This window comes from Delphinapterus leucas, chromosome 12, assembly GCF_059928025.1.
Source record: "Delphinapterus leucas isolate spDelLeu-1000000601 "Yukka" chromosome 12, BTC_Dleu_Yukka2, whole genome shotgun sequence".
Lineage (NCBI taxonomy): Eukaryota > Metazoa > Chordata > Mammalia > Artiodactyla > Monodontidae > Delphinapterus > Delphinapterus leucas.
Window position 1 is genome coordinate 43,480,000 of NC_143140.1, and position 20,039 is coordinate 43,500,038.

The following is a 20,039-nucleotide window of genomic DNA, read 5'->3' on the forward strand; positions in this document are numbered from 1 at the left end:
CCCAGGACATTTAATTATAGCAGATGCTGTGATACCTCCTTCTCGATCTATGAGTGAATCTTATCAATGTGACAACTGATTCTACTTGAGAACAGTTGTGTTATAGAGAATAGACTTGTGGTTGCCAAGGGGAAGCAGGTGGGCGAGGGATGGATTGAGAGTTTGGGACTAGCAGATGCAAACTATTATATATAGGATGGGTAAACAACAAGGTCCTACTGTAGAGCACAGGGAACCATATTCAATATCCTGCGATAACCCATAATGGAAAAGAATGTGAAAAAGAATGTATACATATGTACAACTGAATCACTTTGCCGTACAGCAGAAATTAGCACAGCGTTGTAAATCAACTATACCTCAGTAAAATAAATGTAAAAAAAAGAATAGTTGTGTTGAATCAGGCAACTCAAACAGCTCCTTATTCTCCTCTGGGACCTGGAGTTGTGGAAACAGTTAAATTGAAGTGTTTTCTCCACTGGAAATATCTACCACATTATTTTGGGTTGGCATGATATTTTAGAATAATACTTCACAACACTATTGTCCCCGTTTCCCAGGTGAAAATAACTCCGAGAGAGGCTCTTAGTAAGGATGAATACATCTTTGCTGGATGGCAGAATAGTTCTACTATTTCAGATGTAGTGCATGGTGAACATATTCACAGAAAATCAGACTGGTCTCTAGCATGGATTCACTGGGCTCTTGAGCTGAGGTGCTATAAAATCTAGTAACCTTGCCTAAGCACCGGGATGTCTATGCCTCTTTGTCTGGGAGAGTAGGAGGGGTTTAAAAAGCTTTCTGGACATACAAAATTACGAAGGAATATCAGAGGCAACCTCCTGCATGTATTTTTTTTAAAAAAAATAATAAACTTATCAGAGCAATCACTATCTAACAGAGTGTTACCTGCATGTTGGAAAAGGTAGATAGCAAAGAGCTTTAGCGATCATAAGAGTTAAAGGAAATATAAACACCTGGGCCTCTTCTCATTTTAAACATCAACTCAGATTCACGACTGGCTTGGTGTCAATCCAAAGCAGGGCAGTTGTGTGTGGCTGTGCTCATTGTACAAGGGACAGTCTACACAATCATAACAGATGGCCTCGATGAATGCACTTTAGTTACATCCTCAGAGATCCTAGGCCACTCCAAGAGGTAATGGGAAAAGAAAGAAGAAGGTTCTTTCCCTGAAGCTAGTGTCTCACATCCCTTTGGGGTCACCGAGGTGGGACACACATGGCTGAAAGGTACGGTAAGCCCCTTCTCGCTCGGGGATGTTCCTGGATATAAGTTGAAAACTTGCTCAAACTTTGAGCAGTAGCAGTCTGAAAACACCGGCTGTGATACTCCAGGGCTATAGAGCAGCTTTAAAGCAAATCAAGAAATATCAGTGATTTTTAAAGTACTCTATTCAGCTATGCCACTATCTGGATCACTTTAAATTCTAAGTTACTGGGAAACATTGGGAAATTATACCAAATTTCAGCCTGCGAGACTGAAATTCCTAGTCTCTTCTTAGGAACTAACTGATCAACAGCAGGGGCAGATTGCGAGCTGACTGCTAGATACCCGAGAGATAGACTAATTGTGTTCAGTTGGCATTTTGTTGGGTTGGGGTTCTCCATAGTTTGGGGGCTTGGAGTTCGGGGACTTGCCCTCTGGCTCTGCCTCTCAGTCCTGTACTCGCTCACTCATAAAAGGGTTTGGGTGAGAATACTTCCAACGTCTCTTCCAACCTTCCGATATGACTCTTTTTTTGTTTTATTCAAATGCATTGAAAGGGTGAGTCATAAAAGAACATTTTTAGATTAACACTAACCCACAAAGACTGGCTTACATTTCTCAGACAATCAGAACGTTCATGCTTGAAGAAGTCTTTAATTTCTAACATGGGTATATTAAATTGCTTCTCCCTTTTCCCTACTTTATTTATTTTTTAAAATTAAAGCTTTTATTTTAGAATAGTTTTAGATTTACAGAAAAGTTGTAAAGATGGTACAGAGAGAGCCCATGTACTTTGCTCCCGGGTTCCCCTATCGTTACCATATTACATTACTATGGTTCACTTGTTATTGTTATTTAATACACAGACCTTCACTAAAACTCTTACTATATTCAGATTTCCTTAGTTTTTACCTAATATCTTTTTCTATTACAGGAAAGATCCCATCCAGGGTAATACATTACAGTTAGTTGTCATGTCTCCCTAGGCAACTCTTGGTTGTTTCTTAGAGTTTCCTTGCTTTTAATGACCTTGACAAATTTGTGGAATACTGGTGAAGTATTTTATGTTGATAGAATGTTCCTCAATTGGGATTTGTCTGATGTTTTTCTCATGATTATATTGGAATTAGGGGTTGGGGGAAGAGGGACCACAGAAGTAAAGTGCCCGCCTCATCACACTATCTCAAGGGTACATGCTATCAGCAAGACTTCTCATAGTTGCTGTTGATCTTGATCACCTGCGTGAGGTAATGGTTGCCAGACGTCTCCTCTATGAAGTTACTCTTCCTCCCCCTGTCTTTGGAAGAAAATCACTTTGCCCAGCCCACTCGTAAGGGGATTTAACTCAGTTTCAAGTTGCCATAAATTGAATATTAGAGTAAAATCTCCTCAGTGTTGAGCCACAGTTCTGAGACCATTAGGTAACTTTGGCAGCCAACAGTCTTGTAAGTTCTTACTAACCCTGAACAAAATTGCTGGGGGGAAGAGAAGGGCTGTGACTTGTCCTTTAATATTTTTTTCCTCCCTTCTCCTGAGGGGAGTTGCACTCACTCTCAAGAAGTGCAAAACAACATGGTTCCCTGCCCCTGTCCCCACCCAAGGTCTAGTGATAATAAACTACTACTTTATTTATTTAATTTATTTTTGGCTGCGTTGGGTCTTCGTTGCTGCGCGCGGGCTTTCTCTAGTTGTAGCGAGACGGGTCTACTCTTTGTTGTGGTGTGCAGGCTTCTCATTGCAGTGGCCTCTCTTATCGCAGAGCACAGGCTCTTGGTGCACAGCTTTCAGTAGCTGCAGCACGCGGGCCCAGTATTTGCGGCATGCGGGCCCTAGAGCACGCGGGCTTTGGTAGTTGTGGCGCATGGGCTCAGTAGTTGAGGTGTGTGGGCTCTAGGGCACACAACCTCCAGTAGTTGTGGCACGTGGGCTTCAGTAGTTGTGACACGTGGGCTCAGTGGTTGTGGCTCACGGGCTCTAGAGTGCAGGCTCAGTAGTTGTGGCACACGGGCTTAGTTGCCCCGCGGCATGTGGGATCTTCCCAGACCAGGGCTTGAACCCGTGTCCTCTGCATTGGCAGGCGGATTCTTAACCACTGAGCCACCAGGGAAGTCCCTAAACTATTACTTTAAAGGTGGAGGAAAATGTGCTTCTTTTTCATTGCTTTAGCAAAGGATTGGGGAGATCTGGGTCAGCAGCATTTTTCTAAGGTCTAGCTATGTGAATCTTAACATTTACATTAAACAGTTTCTGTGCTTCAGCACCCTTGACACTTCCTTTTGTTTCCACCCCTGCAGGAACAACAAATTCCTAAAGTGTGAATGTTCTTGCCCAAACCAAACATTTTCAGCCTACCATTTTATCCTATTTTTTTATGTTACAGAAGTAATATATGTTTTTAATAATAAAAAATTAAAACAATCCAGAAGTATACAACATATAAAAGTAGAAGTCTCTGGCTCTGCATATGGTAGAATTTACTCTATTAATAAACGATGAATTCTTTTTGGCTTTTAATCAAAGATGCTGGTGCTGTTTTATTAAACAGTATACAGACAATTAAAAGAGGAAAAAGATCTAAAATTTGGCTTGGCCTGTTCGTTCGTTACTTATTTAAGCAAGTTTTTTTTTTTTGCAGTACGCGGGCCTCTCACTGTTGTGGCCTCTCCCGTTGCGGAGCACGGGCTCCGGACGGGCAAGCTCAGCGGCCAAGGCTCACGGGCCCAGCCGCTCCGCGGCATGTGGGATCCTCCCGGACCGGGGCACAAACCCGTGTCCCCTGCATCGGCAGGCGGACTCTCAACCACTGCGCCACCAGGGCAGCCCCTAAGCAAGTATTTTTTGAACAGCAATCATGTGCTAGATGTGCTGGCACATCTGGGGGGGTATAAATGATGCGAAAGGAAATTATCTGTCCTTAAAGGAGCTTCCAACCAAGAGTGAGAGGCAGACTTCCGTAGCCGACAAGGAAGTCAATAAACATCTTCATGCAAGCACATCTGTCACCCAGAGAACTTTAAGAAACTAAGTTTTGCTTTGTTAATAAGATCATGCTCTATTCACAATATATTTATTAGTTTATTTAGTTTGGTGAATATGGAACACTATTAAAGGCTCTTGAGCTGATTTAAAAAATGAGTGAGAACTGATTCTGTTCAACTATATGAGGCACTTTCACTGTTTTTCTGAAACTGCATGGAGTAATTCTGTGTTGGGTTTTTATTTCAAGATGATGAAAAAAGATATTTTCCGCTGATCATGCCATGAAGGGAGGATGGTGAATCTAACATTTTAATCTTTTCAAGTATATCGAGTATACCACACTTAAAACCTTTGATGATGAAAGTATTTCTCTGGCATTCTAGGGTAACTAACCTCCTAACAGCCCTTTGTCTATAATGATATAAGAAAATGTACCCGTGGCAAGAGTGAAACTCACTAAACATGAATTAATCTTATTTTATTAAAATATTATATTAAAGTTTATTGTGATAAAAAATATTTTGCTGATTAAATCAGCTTTGAACTATTTTATCAAGAAATTCTATAAGATATAAAAAAGAATCCCATAGAAGTAATTTCCATTTATTTACAGACCCTTTCAATGTACATAAAAATTATTTCATGATTGTAGTCTTTCATACATAATTTTACATTAGTTTTTACTTTATGTTTCATAAGTATTGTTCCCTGTCTGCCCATGATACTTACTATTTTCATAGTTGCCTAATATTCACAGTATTGACATTTTATTATTTGATTAGCCTCTTTTGTCAGAAAGTTAAAGTCTTTCCAGTTTTGGGTAGTATAGGTAATGCTGCTCTAAGCATATTTCTTTATTTAGGGATACTTTCCAATAATATGCTTTTCTCCTCTTAGATGGTTTTCTTAACATATATTTCCAGAAATAGGATATTATATTGTCTGGTATTTGATATGCATTTGTCAAGTTGTTCTCCAAAAGAAACGTTACCTATTCACAAAGTCTAGAGCAATAAATGGACAAAATTATTTTTCTGTAGCCCTGGCAATACTATAACGATGAAATTCCATTAGTGCTATGCAACAAAACTCAGATTTATTTCTTATTTTACTGGTAAATCTTGGAGTTATTTGGAAATCACTCTTTGCTAATGTAAGACACGTGACATCAATGCATAGATCATGCTCCTACCTATAGGGCTGTCCACAGGGAGCAGGACCCACCGCAGGCCACCTGGGAACCTCCACTGAGACTAGCCCTAGTATCTCCTTCCCGCCCTACCCCCCACCTCTCTTGCTTTCTTCCTAAATTAGATTCTGAACTGCTGACAGGAGAACAGGACCAACACAAGTGAAATAGAATAGTGAGCACCAAAGTCACATGACCTCAAAGGGCCTCTGAGTCCCTGAGACTAGCCTGTAGTTTTTGGTTTTCTACAGGGAAGCGGAGAGGATGGCACCATCTTCCAACCCTGGAAACCTTGGCTAATGAGAAGAGTGAATGATCCTTTTCTGGGGGAAATCTTGTACGGTCATTTGTGTCTCTCATAAAGAGAATCAAACTAATACAAAGGGAAAAAGAGTTCCAGGATATATGGTGAGCAAAACAAATTGCTTAATAAAGTATCAGCAGTATCAGCTCAGATAGCCAGGGACATTCCATTGCTACTCAAATCCAAGAAGGCTTCCTTTTCAGATTTAGCTTTCCGAAGAGAGCTCCGAAGCGAGCACTAGGTCCCACAGTCTGAACTTTGACAATTATGTGAAATAAAGAACAAAGAAAGGGTTATCGATAATAATAATTTATCAATGGGAGTGTGTTCTCTACCTTTCAATGTGTCTTGAACCCTTCAAATGGCACCATTGTTTCCCTGGATGAAGTGAGCCAGGCAGCCCCCCCACCCCATCACCGGGGAGTCTTTGTTGCCTTCCTTGAAAAACATTTAAAACAAACAAGCCCCTTTCTCTTGCCATAGACAGTACAAGCAATATTAATGGTTATCTACCTGTGATAAGCACAACAGTCTCATTTTACCTGACTTGAAAGGGTCATCTGTACTGTCAAGCCCAATTAACTTGTCTTACTCTCACACAAAGAAGGAAGGTTACCGAAAGGCCACATCTTGCCCTGTATCTTGGCTGCTCTGGTACAATGGCCTGATCAAAGGCCATCAAAGCATCAGGTCAATAAAGGCAGACCCTGCTTTTTGAGGATACTGGCATAGTGCCACATGGAAGCCTGTGGGTTCTTACTGGAAGGCCCAGACACCAAGACAGGATTTTATACGTACAGGGCCTCCCAGAGGTTGAGAGAGGCCCTGGGCCACTACTCAATTTTATAACAGGATTATAAATAATTGTGGTACATTTTAAATGTTTATGGTTAATAAATTAATGTTTTTCATACAAAAGCAGTACAATACAATTTGGCTTTTCATAAGATGATTACAGGATTTATAAAAAATACTTAATTTTAAGTGTACTATAGGTGGCATACCTGTAATGGGACAGAAGCTTAAATTTGAATGATGAACATCTTCTGTAAATCAAAGACCTCCTTTAGGGAAAAAGAACCCAAAGTCCACATTTGAAGCCCTGGGTGAATGAAAAGTCTGAGTCAATTGCATGTCAAGGGCTCCCTTGGCTCCCCCGAGACCTGTGTGTGCATAATTCAAGCAGGTCCCAAGACTCACATTACTTGTCTGGTTGACAAAGCCTATGTCAGGTCTGAAAATCTATTGGACACTCAAATATCTGTTGGTATATGTGGTTCTGTTTCATAGATTTCTACTGCTAATAGGAAATAGATAAAAAACTCACTTATTTATTCTCTGCTTCTAGGAAAGCTTGGCTTTATGTCGTCCTAGCTGTTCAGCTACAGTGTGGTTCTTACTTCCTTTAATGGCTCTTTTCAGTGTTTATACATTTGAATTTCTGAAGAAAAATTAAATGGAACTGAGATTATTTGATCTGGAAAAAAGGGGAATTTGGTAGGGTTTCCAGATGTCCATATGACTGGAACAAACGCGCACACACACACACACACACACGCCCCCCCACACACGTGCCCACACACACACAGTCACTCACATGCACTTACACACACAATGTCTGAGTCCAGATTAGACAGTGCAGGATTAGCATAATTCTTGTCAAAATATGTACCACATTCTCCAACTTTAGATCTGGCAAAACTAGCGAGGATGAACATCGATAAGAGTCTTTAAGTATCTAAATATTTTCTGTATAAAATTGAAAACCAGATTTTTTTACACTTCAACTAAGAATATAAAAGAATAAGTTGATTTAAATTAGTCTGGACCAGGAACACATTCTGGATAGGAGAACTGTTAAACTTCAGAATATATTGACAAGAAAATTTGTGGAGTTGTGTCCTCCTCTGGTGGAATGAAGATCTTAAAAACACAACAAGATAATTTCCTTTGGTGTAAGTGGTTCGATCCTTACTCTGGTACAGAAGAGGAATGAATGAAGAGAAAGCATTCACAGTCTCTCAGAACTTTAAAAATATTTTAAGGTACAATTTAAAAATTAAATTTAATTGTCCTGAAATATCTCTAATACCTTCTTTTGGCTACTCCTTTCTGATGATCGCAACTCAGTTGGAGAGACTGAGTCATGACTTGAACTTTAAAAATATAACTGAATGTATGACTTTTAATCAGATCAGAGTTGGAGTTCTGTTGTCCTGAGGCATTTTGGAAATGAAGTTCAATACCTAGGAAGGATGGAAGGCCAACAAGAGATGAACCTGGGATTATTATGACCCACTTTTAGCTGAAGTTAGGAGATGGTAGGTGGGCACGGTAGAGCTTCAACAGAACTTTGTATAGAAGCTCCTGGTGTGTGACCCTTGGAGTGTGAGATGATGGTCCATTTGAGCAAGGGAGGCTCTCAGTGCGTGTAATAAAGACGAACAAAAGGTTGGGTGACAGGAACTGAGCTTAGGACATAGCGCCTTGACTCTCTTTGTCTTCCTTCCTTGTCTCTCTCCAAGTTAGCAGGCAGAGCGGCTGTTCCAGATAAGTGCCGACACCAAGGTGTCCACGTCTAGTAGGCTTAACAATTTTAGTAGATATTTTTGGACAAAAGAGAGGCTTATAACCTAACTACTCAGTGGATCTGTTGAACAAATCGTTTTGAGGATGTCTTTTGGCACCAGTGTCTACTCTGGTAGGCAGGTGGTTTATGGTTCCCCAAAGATGTCCATGTCCTAATCACTAAAACCTATGAATATGTTACCTTACATGGAAAAACGAAATGAAGGTTGCAGATGAAATTAAGGTTGCTAATCTACTGACCTTAAAAATAGAGATTATCCAGGTGGGCCCAATGTAATCACAAGGGTCCTTATAAATGGAAGAGAGAGGCAGTAGAATAGGTCAGAGTGATGTGGTATGAGACCAACTAAACCTACTTTTGCTGGCTTTGGGGAGAGAGACAGAGGACCGAAGCCAAGGAGTTTGGGCAGCCTTTAGACACTGAAAAGGCAAGGAACCGAGTTTTGCCCTTGAGCTTTCAGAAAGGGATGCAGCCCTGTCAACATCTTGATTTTAGCCCAATGAGACCCACGTTGGACTTCTGCTCTATACAACAGCAAAATAATTAAATCTGCATCGTTTCAAACCACTAAGTTAGTGGTAATTTGTTACTGGAGCCAGAGAAAACTAATACACCTATGCTGAAATTCCCAATGACATTCCCCCACCACACTAAGCAGTCCTTCGAGGAAGAAAAGCAGAACCATGATTATTGAGTGACCTGTACGCAGGTGCCACTCACTCAGCGCAATGAAGACGATTTGTGATGCTCCATTCTCCCACCCCAAAATAGAGACACTGATCAACCTCAGAGCAAGATATACTCACCTCTCCCATCTCTCCAACAAAAGTCCTCCTCACTGGCCCCTAAATCATGATTTCATTTTTCTTTTTGTCCAGAGCACACTTGATAGAAAGCTTTCACACACATTTTGCTGGGGACGCTCAAGGTTAAGATCAAGTCCTTGTGAGTATGTGGTGACTCCAGCCATACCCCTTACGCCTAATTCAGGAATGGGGACACAGTGAGAGCTGAGTTTGATAGAAACAGCCGTTCTAATCTAAACAAAATGCAAATCATGCACAACAAATACCCCAAACTTGCATTTTAAGATGGAAAGTAAATGGCAGTTGAGGCCAGTTAAGAAGTTGATATATTTTCCTCTCCTACTGTTTTTTTGTGTGTGTGTGTGTGTGTGGGCAGTTTAGGTTCCTTGAACTCACTAATATTCAACAGTGAGAATTAAAATTACCTCTGTGGAAGGGATAAGGGGTTTATCCACCAGATGGTTCCTCAGTTTCCTTTCCTGTAAAACGAGAGTGAAATTAGAATCATCTTGTGCTTTATCACAAGGAACTGGTGGCAAAGGCTAAGAACGCTTTTTGTTTGTTTGTTTTTTTCGGTACGCGGGCCTCTCACTGTTGCGGCCTCTCCCGTTGCGGAGCACAGGCTCCGGACGCGCGTGCTCAGCGGCCATGGCTCACGGACCCAGCCGCTCCGCGGCATGTGGGATCTTCCCGGACCGGGGCACGAACCCACGTCCCCTGCATCGGCAGGCGGACTCTCAACCACCGCGCCACCAGGGAAGCCCTAAGAATGCTTATGAATCATGTCCTTGGGAAATAGAAAACTGAGATATGAGTTAGGAATACCCCCATCCACTCTTTATTCTAACTAAAGGCATTTTTGGTGCTATGATAACTAATGTTTATGGTGTGTTTACATGAATAGTTACGTTTAATCCTCTCATGTTACAGATGAGAAAATGAAGCAAAAAGAGATGAAGGAAATTGCCCAGGAGGGTACAGTTAGTGCGTGGTGAATCCAGGATTTAAATCTAGACTTCAGGAACTTCATAGCCCTAGTTCTTAACCATGGAACTTCATCATGCCTCCAAGGATGGATGCCCTCTACCGTGAGAAGATACAGGCTTAACATGTGACGATTTTGCACAACATACATCCACATAGGCAGGTCCCCTCACACCAGGAATGTTTCTAACTTTCTTCTCCACCTGCCCAAACCCCACTTAACAATCAGAGCCCAAATCTTTCCATTTCCTCCCCAAGACCTTTCTCCTTACCGCGTAAGCAGGTCTTTGGGAGTGGAGTACCCATCCTAGTATCCTTTGCAACACTCGGCACAGGGCTTTGCATGTAGTAGGCAGCTGCTGGGGAGTGGAGGTGCCCCTGGTCTTTGTCTCAGAAGCGCCAGACTTGAATCTGCTTTCCCACTTATTGGTAGTGTGGCTGGAGATTGTGACCTCATCTGTAACGAAAAAAAGGAAAGAAAAGAAAAATAAGAAATATTTATCTCACAGGTTTGTGATCCAGATAAAATGAGCTCTTGTTCATAGAAGTATTTTGTAAATTAAAGGACCATTCCAGTAAGAGGGATAATAGGATTATCAAGTAGGATTGTCAAATAAATTTTGTGTTGCATTCCTTGCACTAGTCCTGAGACTGCAGAACTGTGACCAATTTTAAACATGAGCACATTGTCACGAATGCATTATACTGCCATTGAGGAAGGCTGTGAGATCAGGATTATTTACCCTGGGAAAGAGACGCAAGTTTTCAAAACAAACTCCAAGTGTTTGTCTATTCAATAGACAATTGTGAGCATCTCCACAGAGTCTCTGGCCTCAAGTTAGAGCAAAAAGGGATTTGGTCCAGACATAAGGAAATGCTTCATGAATATAGAGACTGTGAAACCTACTATTAAGGGAAATTGTGGAGACAAATAGCCACAAATAAGTGACTTCATGCTGCCAAATTGACCAAGGAGAAAAAGAAACATGTTTATTTTTCAAAATGTGCATGTTCTGAAGCAATTAAATCTCTTCCCTCACTAAATTGACATATTTTTGGTCTTAACGGCACTATAAAATTAAATCCTTTAAAAGAGATTTAAAATATAAGAGATGTCATCTCTTCTGGAGAAGAAGGGAAAACAAAATGAAGAAACTCTTAAAAACAAAATTTTTCAAGAATACATATCGCAGACTACCATAAAAACTTACTTAAAGATAATAAAGCCTCCAAGAAATGGTCTCAATGAAATTAAAACCATCCCACATAGATCCCGTCTCTTTCCCCCCTCAGATTGTCTCCCCTACCTCCTGCCACAATCACTCTTTCTACTTGAGCACCCACCACTATTATGCTCAGATTGGGGACCACAGCACCCTACTTGGCTTGGTAAGTGGTCAGTGTTGAGAAGGTAGAGTGGCTTTCAATACCTATACGGATGTTACACAAAACAGGTGAAAACCTAATGCCACTAAAGACGTGGTTCCTATCTAGTTCTACTTCGTATGTGTCTTTCAAAAGGATGGGACCATTTCTGTGACGACTGAACACTGACAGCAAATGTAATCTGAGTCCAGTTAAAGGTCACTGACCGTGCTCCATGCTCTGCAATAAGCTTATCAGGATATCTCTTGAAATAATAGTCACTTCCCGGTCTCCTTCATCTTCTTTGCTCTTTGCCTTCCTCCCTCCTCCCCCAGCAGTGCCCACCCTTCCCTTTCAGGCATGTATCCTTCAGCAAGGTTCTCTCTTTTCTTGGGCTTTTCCTGTTGCCATCACAAAGCCCTCAATGTCCTGTACGGGGTATCTTCATCTAACCTGGAGTCAAAGGCCATTCTTGCCTCAGGAAAAAAAAGAAAAAAGAAAATCCCATAATTTAAATGTCTTCCTTAAAAAAGAAGGGTATGTAGTTTTAAAATAAACACTAAATGAATATATACTGAAGAAAACTTCTACGCGAAGCAATGCCATTTCATAATTTTCTTAGAGAATCTGAGAGTGAAAAGTGTTTCTATCAACACGTGGAATCTGTCATGCAGGCAGCATTCCTTTGCATTTCCTGGGTCATTGACTCAAGACTCAATTTTCCTAAAACACAGAAGTAGATTATTTAACAAATGCTTCGAAGGAGTCTGCCAAAGTGATTACTAAAATAGACATGTGCCATCGCTGCACCAGGTCTCAGGACATTTCAGGCACTTATTATCTTGAGCGGTTGCCTGCCAAGTTCCAAGATCAGCGATTATGTGGAAATAAGAATGATTAGTCTTTTATTGTAGCAAATGTAAGTAGCTGATTGACAAAGATAAGCTCATTTGTGCAGAGAATTGCCCAAATCTCTAAGTAAACCTGACACAGGTATTTTGCATGGCTGGGGATACCTAATGTGCCTGTCTAGAGTTTATTCCAGGGTAGTTTATTCGCAGATATGAACCAGTTTCTTTGCATAGTGTCTACGGTGTGAAAGTGCCACAGGGGCCTTGGCGTGAGTGAGACCCAAGCCCTGGGCTCAGTGACCGGGAACTATTCTGAGAGCACTGAAACTGGGTCCTTCACTATAAAGTACAAAGCCATTGTCATCCAGTGCCCGACCCTGTCTCTGCCCACATCTCCACTGACTTTCCTCCTGCCTTGCTACACTCCCGCCACACCAGCTTCCTTTCTGTTCCTGAAACTTTCCAAGTAAGCCCCTGCTCAGTGCCAGGCAGGTGGAGCCTCAGTCCTAGATGCTCCGCCTGCCTGTCACTCCCAGATATATATCCACAGGGTTCCCTCCTCACTTCATTCAGGTTTCCTGTTCAGATATCCCCTCCTCAGAGAGCCTCCCTTATCATCCTACCTGAGAACACGCCTGTCACTCATCATCTCCTATCCTTGCTTTAATTTTCTTTTTTTTTTTTGAATGAATTCAACCATTTAAAGAAAATTTTATTTTAGTTTTTTTATACAGCAGTTTCTTATTAGTCATTTATTTTATACATATTAGTGTATACATGTCAATCCCAATCTCCCAATTCATCCCACCACCACCAGCAACCTGCCTTCCCCCCTTGGTGTCAATACATTTGTTCTCTACATCTGTGTCTCTCTTTCCGCCTTGCAAACTGGTTCATCTGCACCATTTTTCTAGATTCCACATATATGCGTTAATATACAATATTTGTTTTTCTCTTTCTGACTTACTTCACTCTATATGACAGTCTCTAGGTCTATCCACGTCTCTACAATGACCCAATTTCGTTCCTTTTTATGGCTGAGTAATGTTCCATTGTATATATGTGCCACATCTTCTTTATCCATTCATCTGTCAGTGGCCACTTAGGTTGCTTCCATGTCCTGGCTATTGTAAATAGTGCTGCAATGAACACTGGGGTCCATATGTCTTTTTGAATTACGGTTTTCTCTGGGTATATGTCTAGTAGTGGGATTGCTGGGTCATATGGTAATTCTATTTTTAGTTTTTTAGGGAACCTCCATACCGTTCTCCATAGTGGCTGTATCAATTTACATTCCCACTGACAGCGCAAGAGGGTTCCCTTTTCTCCACACCCTCTCTAGCATTTGTTGTTTGTAGATTTTCTGATGCTGCCCCTTCGAAACGGTGTGAGGTGATACCTCATTGTAGTTTTGATTTGCATTTCTCTAATGATTAATGATGTTGAGCATTCTTTCATGTGTTTGTTGGCAATCTGTATACCTTCTTTGGAGAAATGTCTATTTAGGTCTTCTGCCCATTTTTTGATTGAGTTGTTTGTTTTCTTAATATTGAGCTGCAGGAGCTACTTATATATTTTGGAGATTAATCCTTTGTCCATTGTTTCGTTTGCAAATATTTTCTCCCATTCTGAGGATTGTCTTTTCATCCTGTTTATGGTTTCCTTTGCTGTGCAAAAGCTTTTAAGTTTCATTAGGTCCCATTTGTTTATTTTTGTTTTTATTTCATTTACTCTAGGAGGTGGGTCAAAAAAGATCTTGCTGTGATTTATGTCAAAGAGTATTCTTCCTATGTTTTCCTCTAAGAGTTTTACAGTGTCTGGTCTTACATTTAAGTCTTTAATCCATTTTGAGTTTATTTTTGTGTATGGTGTTAGGGAGTGTTCTAATTTCATTCTTTTACATGTAGCTATCCAGTTTTCCCAGCACCACTTATTGAAGAGACTGTCTTTTCTCCATTGCATATCCTTGCCTCCTTTGTCATAGATTAGTTGACCATGGGTACGTGGGTTTATCTCTGGGCTTTCTATCCTGTTCCATTGATCTATATTTCTGTTTTTGTGCCAGTACCATATTGTCTTGATTATTGTAGCTTTGTAGTATAGTCTGAAGTCAGGGAGTCTGATTCCTCCAGCTCCATTTTTTATCCCTTAAGATTACTTTGGCTATTCAGGGTCTTTTGTGTCTCCAAACAAATTTTAAGATTTTTTGTTCTAGTTCTGTAAAAACTGCCATTGGTAGTTTGATAGGGATTGCATTGAATCTGTAGATTGTCTTGGGTAGTATAGTCATTTTCACAATATTGATTCTTCTAATCCAAGAACATGGTATCTCTCTCCATCTGTTTGTGTCATCTTTGATTTCTTTCATCAGTGTCTTATAGTTTTCTGAGTACAGGTCTTTGACCTCCTTAGGTAGGTTTATTCCTAGGTATTTTATTCTTTTTATTGCAATGGTGAATAGAATTTTTCCCTTAATTTCTCTTTCTGATCTTTTATTGTATAGGAATGCAAGAGATTTCTGTGCATTAATTTTGTATCCTGAAACTTTACCAAATTCATTGAATAGCTCTAATAGTTTTCTGGTGCCATCTTCAGGGTTATCTATGTATAGTAGCATGTCATCTGCAAACAGTGACAGCTTTACTTCTTTTCCAATTTGTATTCCTTTTACTTCTTTTTCTTTTCTGATTGCCATGGCTAGGACTTCCAAAACTATGTTGAATAATAGTGGTGAGAGTGGACGTCCTTGTCTTGTTCGTGATCTTAGAGGAAATGCTTTCAGTTTTTCACCATTGAGAACGATGTGGGCTGTGGGTTTGTCTTATCTGGCCTTCATTATGTTGAGGTAGGTTCCTTCTATGCCCACTTTCTGGAGAGTTTTTATCATAAACGGTATTGAATTTTGTCAAAAGCTTTTTCGGCATCTATTGAGATGATCATATGGTTTTTATTCTTCAATTTGTTAATATGGTGTATCACATTGATTTGCATATATTGAAGAATCCCTGCATTCTTGGGATAAATCCCACTTGATTATGGTTTATGATCCTTTTAATGTGTTGTTGGATTCTGTTTGCTAGTATTTTGTTGAGGATTTTTGCATCTATATTCATCAGTGATATTGGTCTATAATTTTCTTTTTTTGTAGTATCTCTGTCTGGTTTTGGCATCAGGGTGACGATGGCCTCATAGAATGAGTTTGGGAGTGTCCCTTCCTCTGCAAAGTTTGGAAGAGTTTGAGAAGGATGGGTGTTAGCTCTTCTCTAAATGTTTGATAGAATTCACCTGTGAAGACATCTGGTCCTGGACTTTTGTTTGTTGGAAGATTTTTAATCACAGTTTCAATTCCATTACTTGTGATTGGTCTGTTCATATTTTCTATTTCTTCCTGGTTCGGTCTTGGAAGCTTATACCTTTCTAAGAATTTGTCCATTTTTTCCAGGTTGTCCATTTTATTGGCATAGAGTTGTTTGTAGTAGTCTTTTATGATGCTTTCTATTTCTGTGGTGTCCGTTGTCACTTCTCCTTTTTCATTTCTAATTTTATTGATTTGAGTCCTCTCCCTCTTTTTCTTGATGAGTCTAGCTAAAGGTTTATCAATTATGTTTATCTTCTCAAAGAAACAGCTTTTAGTTTTATTGATCTTTGCTATTGTTTTCTTTGTTTCTATTTCATTTATTTCTGCTCTGATCTTTATGATTTCTTTCCTTCTACTAACTTTGGGTTTTCTTTGTTCTTCTTTCTCTAGTTCCTTTGGATTATTTGAGATTTTTTTTTTTCTTGAGGTAGGATTGTACTGCTATAAACTTCCCTCCTAGAAGTGCTTTTGCTGCATCCCATAGGTTTTGGATCATTGTATTTTCATTGCCATTTTTCTCTAGGTATTTTTTGATTTCCTCTTTGATTTCTTCAGTGATCTCTTGGTTATTTAGTAACATATTGTTTAGCCTCCATGTGTTTGTGTTTTTATGTTTTTTTCCCTGTAATTGATTTCTAATCTCATAACATTCTGGTCAGAAAGATGCTTGATACGATTTCAATTTTCTTAAACTTACTGAGGCTTGATTTGTGACCCAATATGTTATCTATCCTGGAGAATGTTCTGTGTGCTCTTGAGAAGAAAGTGTAATCTGCTGTTTTCGGACAGAATGTCCTATAAATATCAATTAAGTCCATTATGTTTAATGTATCATTTAAAGCTTGTGTTCCCTTATTAATTTTCTGTCTGGATGATCTGTCTGTTGGTGTAAGTGAGGTGTTAAAGCCCCCAACTATTATTGTGTTACTGTGGATTTCCTCTTTTAGAGCTGTTAGCATCTGCCTTATGTATTGAGGTGCTCCTATGTTGGGTGCATATGTATTTACAATTGCTCTATATTTCCTTGGATTGATCCCGTGATCTTTATGTAGTGTCCTTCCTTGTCTCTTGTAACATTCCTTATTTTAAAGTCTATTTTATCTGATATGAGTATTGCTACTCCAGCCTTTCTTTTGATTTGGATTTGCATGGAATATCTTTTTCCATCCCCTCACTTTCAGTCTGTATGTGTCCCTAGGTCTGAAGTGGATCTCTGGTAGACAGCATATATATGGGTCTTGTTTTTGTATCCATTCAGCAAGCCTGTACCTTTTGGTTGGAGCATTTAATCCATTCACATTTAAGGTAATTATCGATATGTATGTTCTGATTACCATATTCTTAAATGTTTTCGGTTTGTTTTTGTAGGTCCTTTTCTTCTCTTGTGTTTCCCACTGAGAGAAGTTCCTTTAGCATTTGTTGTAAAGCTGGTTTGGTGGGGCTGAATTCTCTTAGCTTTTGCTTGTCTGTAAAGCTTTTGATTTTTCAGTCGAATCTGAATGAGATCCTTGCTGGGTAGAGTAATCCTGGTTGTAGGTTCTTCCCTTTCATCACTTTAAGTATATCAGGCCACTCCCTTCTGGCCTGTAGAGTTTCTGCTGAGAAATCAGCTGTTAACCTTATGGGAGTTCCCTTGTATGTTATTTGTCATTTTTCCCTTGCTGCTTTTAATAATTTTTGTCTTTAATTTTTGTCAGTTTGATTATTATGTGTCTCTGTGTGTTTCTCCTTGGGTTTATCCTTCCTGGTACTCTCTGCACTTCCTGGACTTGGGTGGCTATTTTCTTTCCCATGTTAGGGAAATTTTTAACTATAATCTCTTCAAATATTTCCTCGGATCCTTTCTCTCTCTCTTCTCCTTCTGGGACCCCTATAATGTGAATATTGTTGTGTTTAATTGTTGTCCCAGAGGTCTCTTAGGCTGTCTTCATTTCTTTTCATTCTTTTTTCTTTATTTGTTACACAGTAGTGAATTCCACCATTCTGTCTTCCAGGTCACTTATCTGTTCTTCTGCCTCAGTTATTCTGCTATTGATTCCTTCTAGTGTATTTTTCATTTCAGTTATTGTATTGTTCATCTCTGTTTGTTTGTTCTTTAATTCTTCTAGGTGTTTGTTCTTTAATTCTTCTAGGTATTTGTTAAACGTTTCTTGTATCTTCTTGATCTTTGCCTCTATTCTTTTTCCGAGGTCCTGCATCATCTTCACTCTCATTATTCTGAATTCTTTTTCTGGAATGTTGCCTATCTCCAATCCATTTAATTGTTTTTCTGGGGTTTTATCTTGTTCCTTCACCTAGTACATAGTCCTCTGCCTTTTCATCTTGTCTATCTTTCTGTGAATGTGTTTTTCGTTCCACAGGCTGCAGGATTGTAGTTCTTCTTGCTTCTGCTATCTGCCCTCTGGTGGATGAGGCTATCTAAAAGGCTTGTGCAAGTTTCCTTATGGGAGCGGCTGGTGATGTGTAGAGATAGGTGTTGTCCTGGTGGGCAGAGCTCAGTAAAACTTTAATTTGCTTGTCTGCTGATGGGTGTGGCTGAGTTCCCTCCTGTTGGTTGTTTGGCCTAAGGTGACCCAGCACTGGAGGCTACAGGCTCTTTGGTGGGCTAATGGCAGACTCCAAGAGGGCTCATGCCAAGGAGTACTTCCCAGAACTTCTGCTGCCAGTGTCCTTGTCCCCGCATTGAGCCACAGCCACCCCCTGCCTCTGCAGGATGCCCTCCAACACTAGCAGGTAGGTCTGGTTCAGTCTCCCCTGGGGTCACTGCTCCTTCCCCCTGGGTCCTGGTGCGCACACTACTTTGTGTGTGCCCTCCAAGAGTGGAGTCTCTGTTTCCCTCAGTCCTGTCACAGTCCTGCAATCATACCCCGCTAGCCTTCAAAGTCTGATTCTCTAGGAATTCCTCCTCTGTTGCCGGACCCCCAGGTTGGGAAGCCTGACGTGGAGCTCAGAACCTTTACTCCAGTGGGTGGACTTCTGTGGTATAATTGTTCTCCAGTTTGTGAGTCACCCACTCAGTGGCTATGGGATTTGATTTTATTGTGATTGCGCCCCTTGTACCGTCTCATTGTGGCTTCTCCTCTGTCTTTGGATGTGGGGTATCTTTTTTGGTGAGTACCAGTGTCCTCCTGTCGATGATCGTTCAGCAGTTAGTTGTGATTCCAGTGCTCTCACAAGAGGGAGTGAACGCATGCCCTCCTGCTCTGCTATCTTGAACCAATCTCCCGCTTTAATTTTCTTTATACACCTTTTTTTGTTTCATTCACAGATATGTCTTCATTGCTTCCTACAGTATCTGGTAAATTGTTGGTGCTCAGTAAACGTCACTAATCTAATGAATGAATGGATGGATGTTCAACCTAATGAGGGGACTGGACAGATTCATAGATAATTACAGTACAGTCATTGCTTGAAGCCACATCTTCTGTCCTTTGCTAGTTCCTTTTTATTCCCACTCTCTTTAACCTCCAAACTCCCCACTCCCCCATTCGTGCAACATTATATGCTCCCTGTGATGTTGTGAAACCTCCTTTTGCCACTAGCTTTATCTAAGCAAGGTGGGGTTTTTTCTCCCCTATGGATGGAAAACTCAGCAGTTTTCTTGGCTAGGGTCCATTGAAAGATCGCAGAAAGATTTCTTTCCAAAAAGGATTCAAATGTAAACCAGGACCCCATCTTTGCAAGCATACCACCTAAACAAGTTATATATTTTGGGAATATGTACAGTATATAATTGAACATTACATAGATATGTATATATATATGTGTGTGTATATATATATATATATATATACACACACACACTCATATGGGGCAGGAGAGAAAGGGAGAGAGAGAGAGATGCAAGCGTAGTTCTCTGCTTTTACCTAAATTCTTATCTGAGTAAATTTAAGCTGGAACCTAGCTGTGACAACAATTTGGTAAATTTTCTTTGTGAGTATTTTTTAAAACATTCCCAAGGTCCACGTAAGGCCAATAATATTCCTTCAGGACACTCAGCTACCATGATTCCTGAGAAAGAAGGGTCAGAGAACTACCTAGCATTTATTAAGTGCTTACTATATTCCATGTACTGACCTGGAGTTTTACAACTTTGCTTAGGCCCACGGCAGGGTTCCTGTTTGTTATGCATTACTTGCTAAGGCAATCAGAACACCAGTAGCTTACGAGCCTACCTCTAGTACTTCAGGCATCTTAAGAGTTCCAGAAGCATATGTGATGTCTCTTGAATGACTAAGCTTATTAGATAGTGTGGCGCCTAAGCTGCTGTAACAGAAGGCCCATAAAATACATCACCTTAATAAGAGAAAAGTTATTTCTTTTCCATGTAACAGTCCAAAGGTGTTCTAATAGGGCTGAAAAGGCAGCACTGCCCTGCAAGTTCAC

General features: G+C 40.3%; 1 long non-coding RNA gene across 1 annotated transcript; it reads right to left on the reverse strand.

Moving 5' to 3' along the window:
• Nucleotides 1-2,776: 2,776 nt before the first annotated feature.
• Nucleotides 2,777-10,601, reverse strand: LOC149747869 (uncharacterized). Its single transcript, XR_016395156.1, has 3 exons — nucleotides 10,352-10,601; nucleotides 9,521-9,574; nucleotides 2,777-9,270 (listed from the first exon to the last, which is right to left on the reverse strand). It is a non-coding gene; the product is annotated as an uncharacterized LOC149747869 (long non-coding RNA).
• Nucleotides 10,602-20,039: the final 9,438 nt, after the last annotated feature.